This window comes from Citrus sinensis, chromosome 8 (genome assembly GCF_022201045.2).
Source record: "Citrus sinensis cultivar Valencia sweet orange chromosome 8, DVS_A1.0, whole genome shotgun sequence".
NCBI lineage: Eukaryota > Viridiplantae > Streptophyta > Magnoliopsida > Sapindales > Rutaceae > Citrus > Citrus sinensis.
In genome coordinates, this window is record NC_068563.1 from 4,123,223 (window position 1) to 4,130,512 (window position 7,290).

General features: G+C 31.5%; 1 pseudogene; it reads right to left on the minus strand.

Annotated features, from left to right (window-relative positions):
* Positions 1-2,872: 2,872 nt before the first annotated feature.
* LOC127899122 (LOB domain-containing protein 27-like) lies at positions 2,873-3,385 on the minus strand (annotated as a pseudogene).
* Between the last annotated feature and the right edge of the window lie 3,905 nt (positions 3,386-7,290).

Here is a 7,290-nt window from a genome sequence, read left to right on the forward strand (position 1 = left end):
AAATAGTGATAAAATGAAGCAATCTTACCATTGGAGGCCAAACTCACGTCTTTCTACTATAATCTCTCTATATTCAAAATTCCCACTTCAAATGTACCTACTCCCACAATGATTTTGAATCTAGAGCACTCCAAAATTTCAATAAAAACCAAAATTCACAAAACCTAAGAAAATTTTTTGATAACCTTTGTCAAAGAAAACTACCGTTTTCTCTCTCTTTTTTTAAATAAAAAGCAAATTAAATTCTTAAAAGAAATCTAATAGTGGTGTTTTTTTATCACAATACACCTCAATTAAGTAATTTCAACAGTTTTTTTTATCATGTTACGACTGGAAGAAACATTACGAATTAAAAATTGTTTGCTATAAGGGCTTTAATGTGTTTTAAGTCCAAATCCAAACTCGTGATGAAGTGGCTCACACGTGAATTTGGGCTTAGCATCTTGATTTAGATTTTAGTTTTCATTATATTGTTTTGGAAAATAAAGTTTCATTTTCATGTGTCAACTCTAGGGATGGTAATGGGGAGGGGAGGGGAGGTGACCGATCTCCCCGTATCTATCCCCGATATTTTGCGTATATCCCCGTCCCCGTCAGAATTACTTGAGAGAATCTTCATCTCTTCCCCGAATAATAACAGGGGATCCCCGAGGATCCCCGATCCCCGAATAACTAATACATTTTTTTTTTCAATTTTGAGTTAATCATATTAAAATAAAAAATTCAAATAAAAGTAAAGTTCGAAATATATCTTACATTAATATCTATTACAAAAGTCACATACATTAAATTAGTAAGTAACACAACATGCAAGGAATACAAACTTCTTTTACAAACTATCATGAATAAATTAATAGTTTAATACAAAATTGTTACAAATAAAATCGAATTTAGATTCAAAATTAACTTTTTTAATGGTGGCGTGGGCACTTTATAAATGTGGATTATTCCCTTTATAACACAATGGTTAAATCAGAGCAAATCAAAAGTAAATATTAGATTAGATTAGATTAGATTAGATATTAAAATTATGATTCGTTGTGGGCAATTATAACATCTAAAAATAAATAAAAAATAGATTTAAGTTTAAAATATTTAAAGAATATTAAAATTAAAAAAAATGTTTGGCTAATAGAATCTACTCGGTCTTTTTAATGTCGTAAATAAAAATTTAAAACTTTAATTAGTTAATTAGGCATAAAAGTTTAATAATATAAATATTTTGATTTTTTTTATTTTTACGAATATTTATAATTTTATAATTTAAATTTTATTATTTATTTACTAGTAATTTTAAAAAATTAAAATAAAATTAAAAATTAAAATGGGGAAATTGGTAGGGGATGAGGATTTCACCTCATCCCTGTCACCTTCCCGAATAAGAAATTGAGTAAAAAAATTCCCCCGTCCCCTCCCCGAATAAGAAATTGGGTATGAAATTATCCTCATACCCTTCCTGAATGGGAAAAATCTCCAAGGGTACCCGTCCCGGTGGGGATTTTTGCCATCCCTAGTCAACTCTGACCAAAGGATCATATCCTATTAACTTTATAACTCTTTCTTCTCTTAATCATATCTCTTTATTTATCTTTTGCCTGTAACCGTAAAATTGATATTACATCAGAATACACATACCTTCTAACCTATAAGCAACGCAAATGCATAGATAGGAAGGAGAAAAATGGAAAGAGAAATTAAGAATTTTAAGTAAATAAAAAGAAAATATAATTAAGTATTTGCAAGTAGTGAAGACATACACGATTGAAACAACCAGTTTCTTTTTTTTTTTTTTATCTTTTTATGTTTTATTTTCCAGTTGGCGTCCTCTCTTTCAATTCTACCAAAATCTGCTGCCTACTCTCATTGCGTGCAATAGTTTACTACATTTTATGCGAAATCCTGTTACAAACTTCTCAATCACTTGCTTTTCTTGGCACTGGTACATGTTATGCCGAAATCCTGTTACAAACTTAGCAAGCAGTTGCTTTTCTTGGCACTCTTAAGTACAGATTTTTTTTTTGGGATTAAAGTTTTTAATTTTGTATTCATGCTATGTGTCATATAATTTAAGGACACAAAATTGTTATGTTTGCATGAGTGATAAATCACTCAAAAACTTTATGACTAATGAAAAATTTGATGGGAAAAAAATCTTTACATGAAATCTGAATATCACAAATTAATATAGTATTTATTTTATTTTATATTAATTGAACAATGTCACTTGGATAATTAAATGATTGATTAAAGAACTACATCTGACAGTGAATAATACTTTTTAGAAAATAAAATTTCAAAAATAGCCTCAAAACTATTAAATTTATACTGTAAGAGATAATAAAATATACTACTGCACTTTTAAAATGCAGCTTCTTTTGTGTTTTACAGACGCTTAATATGCATTTCAAAAGTGAGAACATACATACATACATACATAGATATATATATATATATATATATATATATATATATAGTTTCTCTGGCTTTGTAAGATCAATTGACACTGGTAACGCTGCTCTTCAAACCGTTTGCTCCAATATGCTCAATGGATTGTGTTTTTATCTTCTGCTTTTGCATTCAATCTTTTATTCAGGGTAAGGCTTACGATATTCCCTAACTAGTCGAGATTTTTTATTATTTTAAATAAAATCTTCGACGTGCACTAATTATGTATCCCTTAGTCATAAGCCTCTTTGAAATGTATACATGTACTGTCTGTCATTCATGCTATCGAAAAATTGGATGCATCTCATTATGTACGTTCCTTTAAAATCTCTTGCTGGAATGACTGGATTGTGAGGCAACCAAGTGGGATCGATTTGCCATGGAATCGCCATAATTGTATGTTGCACATGGACAATTGGAAACATTATTATCTTTTGGCATCAACACAAGGAGATTGGTAAGGCTGTGGATTGTGTTTGAAGAGTGAAAGGAAATTATTACTCGGTGGTGCCATGGCCCATTTTAATTGTAAAGACACATCATTAACTAGTCATAGTCGAAACATGTTGTTGAAAATAATGCCGTCTACACATACTGTCAGGTTGTGCATGCAAGGGGTTGAGCTCTTCCTGATCAGCCTGCTAAATTTGATGTCGTAATTGACAAATTACTATACCCAAACATCCACGAACAGGTATCTGTCGCGAATGTTTGATTGGTTAATGATGGATCTCATTGCTTCTGCCTCTAGTTGATCATGAGAATGCGACTCCTTTATGATCTTCAAAAGATTGCATACACCAAACAACTTGTAAGCGTTTTGAGACATCTTGGTTGATCAGGAGCGAAATACGGTGCTAAAGGACAACAGACACTGCACCTCCTTCTTTGGTACTTTGCACGCAGCACAGGCTTGTCTGGTGCAGCCATTAAGGGTCATGTTTCTTTTAACATTCAAATATAGTGAAAAAAATATGAGAAAATGCAACTAAAGAATTGTCAAGTACGTAGATCAAAAGAACTGAAATGGGCAACACTCTGTGATGTGAACAGGTCTGATATGAGCGCATTTAGTGGATGTGAAGGGGAGTTTCGGGAAAAATAATAAGACAGAGAAGATATGGAAACGAGTATTTGAAGATGTGCTTTTCGAGTTGTGAATAACTCGATCGAAACATTTTGGAACATTGGAGCATCAACTGAAATATTTTGGAACTACAAAGATAATTATTAAATTGTTAGAATGGATAAAAACATTCCCCTATAATAGTTGTTAATACGAATAACATAAATTCTGATATAGCTATTTTTGTACATTTTATGCACTCTACAAATAGGAGAATACATAGAGTTGAACATATATAGTAAAATAAGAAATTGAAAAATTTCATTGAAATTGTTCATTTGGAAATTTCTCGATAAACTAATCATACATTCTTCTCTCCAGCAAAATAATAGGACCGTTAAGCTCATTACTAAACTAATTGAAGAGATGAAATATAACCAAGATATATCTTTTTTATCAAAGGTTGAATCGATCATTAAAAGAAGAACTAGGCCAAAAATTAGGATATATTCTGAGAAAATAAAACTTCTATTGAAGAGAAGCAAATCATGAAAGGCCTTCATAAAAATTCTCATAGAATCAAGAATGTAGTTCATTCTGTACATGTCAAATCATGAATTAGTAATTGCATCCAATCTCTAAAAAAACCCTATTGTTTTTATCTCTACTTTTGGATTGAAATATTTATGGAATCTCCATGATTATGGTCAAACCTTATTCCATGGTATTTACATGAGATTTATCTTTCTTATTCTTGTGAAATTCCTTGAGAGGGCTTAGTTGATCCACAATTTATGTTCCATCTTTCATTTCCCATTTGTTTGTTTCGAGAAATATATCGATTAATTCCAAATTTTTCTTTTTCAATTACAAAATTAAGTATAGTGATAAAAATTGTAATTCAACTCTTATTGTCTTCCATCAGCTCAATAATCAATTTATACAACATATTCAAGGATATAAAAGGAAAATATTCGAGTGCTATAAATGAGGGACTCATCTAACCAATTCATTGTCACTTGTTCTTGATTCTTTGTAATGTGTATACGTCATAATATATGGTCTGCAATGACGGCCTTGATTCTTGCTGCCTCTGTATCAAAAGTCAACTATGTTGGACCTAGAATATACATGGGTTCATTCGTTAAGTTAAATTTTCATAAGTGCCTGATGTTTAAGAAAAAATAATATATTATAATACATGGAAGATAATACTCGTTCTTAGAGGACCTATCTCTATGATTCATGTATTATATGTCTTAAGTCTAAAAGAAATGATATATGTAAATATCAAATCAAATGAAATGTCTGGATCAAGTGGGAGAATGCTGGACACTTGTCTGTTGAGGTTTCTTCTAAAAAATGTTTCCAGTACGTGGACCAATATTTCATTGAGCTGAATTTTGCCACGTTTAGAGAAACAAGTGCCAGCTATCAGCTGCTATGATGACTAATTATAACTTCCATCATTTCATCTTTGATGGAAAGATGAAATATAAAGGAAATGGTGAACAATCGTTTGCCCCCTGAGACTATGTAATCTAACTAAAAAATAAACCATTATGAGATTACAGAAGGCTCGGAAGAAGTAAACACCCGCATAGAACACATCAATGACTGTTGACTTAAACTCCTACTGGAAATTCTAAACTTCCGCTCTTGTTTTTGTGGCCATGTTCTGTTATTCTTGCGTACTTAAGTTTTCTTACAAACTGTTGACTTAAACTCCTATATGTCTTAAGATAATTAGATTGAGAACAATACACATATATTCTTGTACATGGTTAACTTTTGGCTTTTTGTAATCTTCTTTCTTAATGGTTAAGTGCTTTATTAACATATTAATTCATACGACATAGCACTAGATAAAATAAAAGTTCGATAAATCTTAAGAGGAAACCGATATTATATATGGAAAAATATGATATTATTTGACGTAAGTACTAATTTTTTTATTTAAAAAATACAAAATTAACATTCCAAGAAATCACTGAAAATTACAAAACATCATAATAAATAGCCTATACTATATAATCCACTCTACCCGCATAGGTGGATTGACACGATTATAGGATCTTCCTTCGAAATGAGGCTCAATTGTTCTGTCTTTTAAGTTAAAAATTCCCATGTCTCTTCCACCACCTTCAGGCATACCCTAATAACTCTCCCAATAATCATCTGTAAAATATATATGACTAGGCTTACACTTCAAAGAAACCGATGCTTCAATAGACACAGATGAATTATGGCCCAAGAAAAAGGCTCTATTACCCAAATTCTCCACTTTTGTAACCGCTTGAGTGGCAAAGTCTAACTTGAAAACATCGAAAATTGTAAGTTTGTTTATAATGCGAACCATCTCGAAAAGCCACAAAAATTTCTCCATTTCATTCTACTAGATAAATCTGTTCTATAAGATCATCGGTAAGGTGGCCAGGCATCTTTATGACTTGGGTTTCCTTGGTCAGATTTTCGCCTTTGAAAACCGTTATGCCAGCACCATAATTTATGGCACAGAAGCTGTCCATATAATAGATAACATCTGCTAAACATCCTGTATTAGCTGTTTCAATCATAGTCCATATTTTATCACCTGATTTACAATACCCCAATTTTATGAGTACTTCCGTGAATGATCATCACGATGTAGTCTGATGTCGTCAAGGGATCCGAGGATAAAACAAAATTTTCGATATAATGTGCATGTTTCTTGATCGGCGCTTGATATTTCCAGTCTCTAATTCTAAAACTCTTTAAATTTGGGAGTTTAATTTCAACACCAGTAAAAGGATGCAAAAGATTAACACCCATATCTCGACCAACAGTCATAAGCCAACCTTTGGAAGACTAGCACCGCTTACCTATGGCTTTTGGCAACTGTAATTGATGGATCTTTCCGTTTGAAAGATTAAAGAAAGCACGATTATTAATGTTGTCTATCGTTGGTGCAAGCATAAGGAATGGAACTTGACTAGACTTAATCTAAAGATCTTCCTAGCAGCAGCCAATCGCCTGGAGTGACAAACCCTACCAAAGGCGACGTATTCTTCAAACAGTGGCAACGCCCAGCAATTTCGACCAAAATATCATGTGGAAGTTCTGACCAATCCACCTCCATAACTCAAAGAGGAAACTCAAGAGGAAAAGAATAATTCTATGTATTTAACTCGAGAGGAAATCATTACTAATATGTATGTAGCAAGTAAAATCTCCACCTATACATGCTCTCTCTCTCTCTCTCTCTCTCTCTCTATGTGTGTGTGTAAGATAAATCATAAATGACCTAACAGAAAACCTTAGCCTAAAAGGTATGTTATTAATTAATTAGTCAAAGGTATCCTGGAAGAATTTGGTTTTCTAATAAGTCTCGATGTAATCAACGCGGCTGCTTTTTTCTAAAGTTTAGCTTTTAACTTAGTTTTCGAGTACAATATGCTTACATACAGTGAGGTTGAGCACTCTTAATTTTATAAAATTGTTATTACACTAACATCCTAAATCAAACAATTACGGAATAGACATTTTACCTTCAGATTTAGATTTAGTGCTGTATTAATTTTTTTATCAATCTTTTAAAAAAGATACAATGGATATTGGATAGTTATTGAATAAGAATATAAATCTAATTAAATTTATTTTTATTTTGTTGCTATACATGCACAAGTGATAATAATACTTTATAAATCCATTTTTTAATTTATAAACCATTTTTTAATAACACCCATTAATAAAATTTAAAATTTAGGATTATCAAATACTCACTAAATGTTTTTTGACAT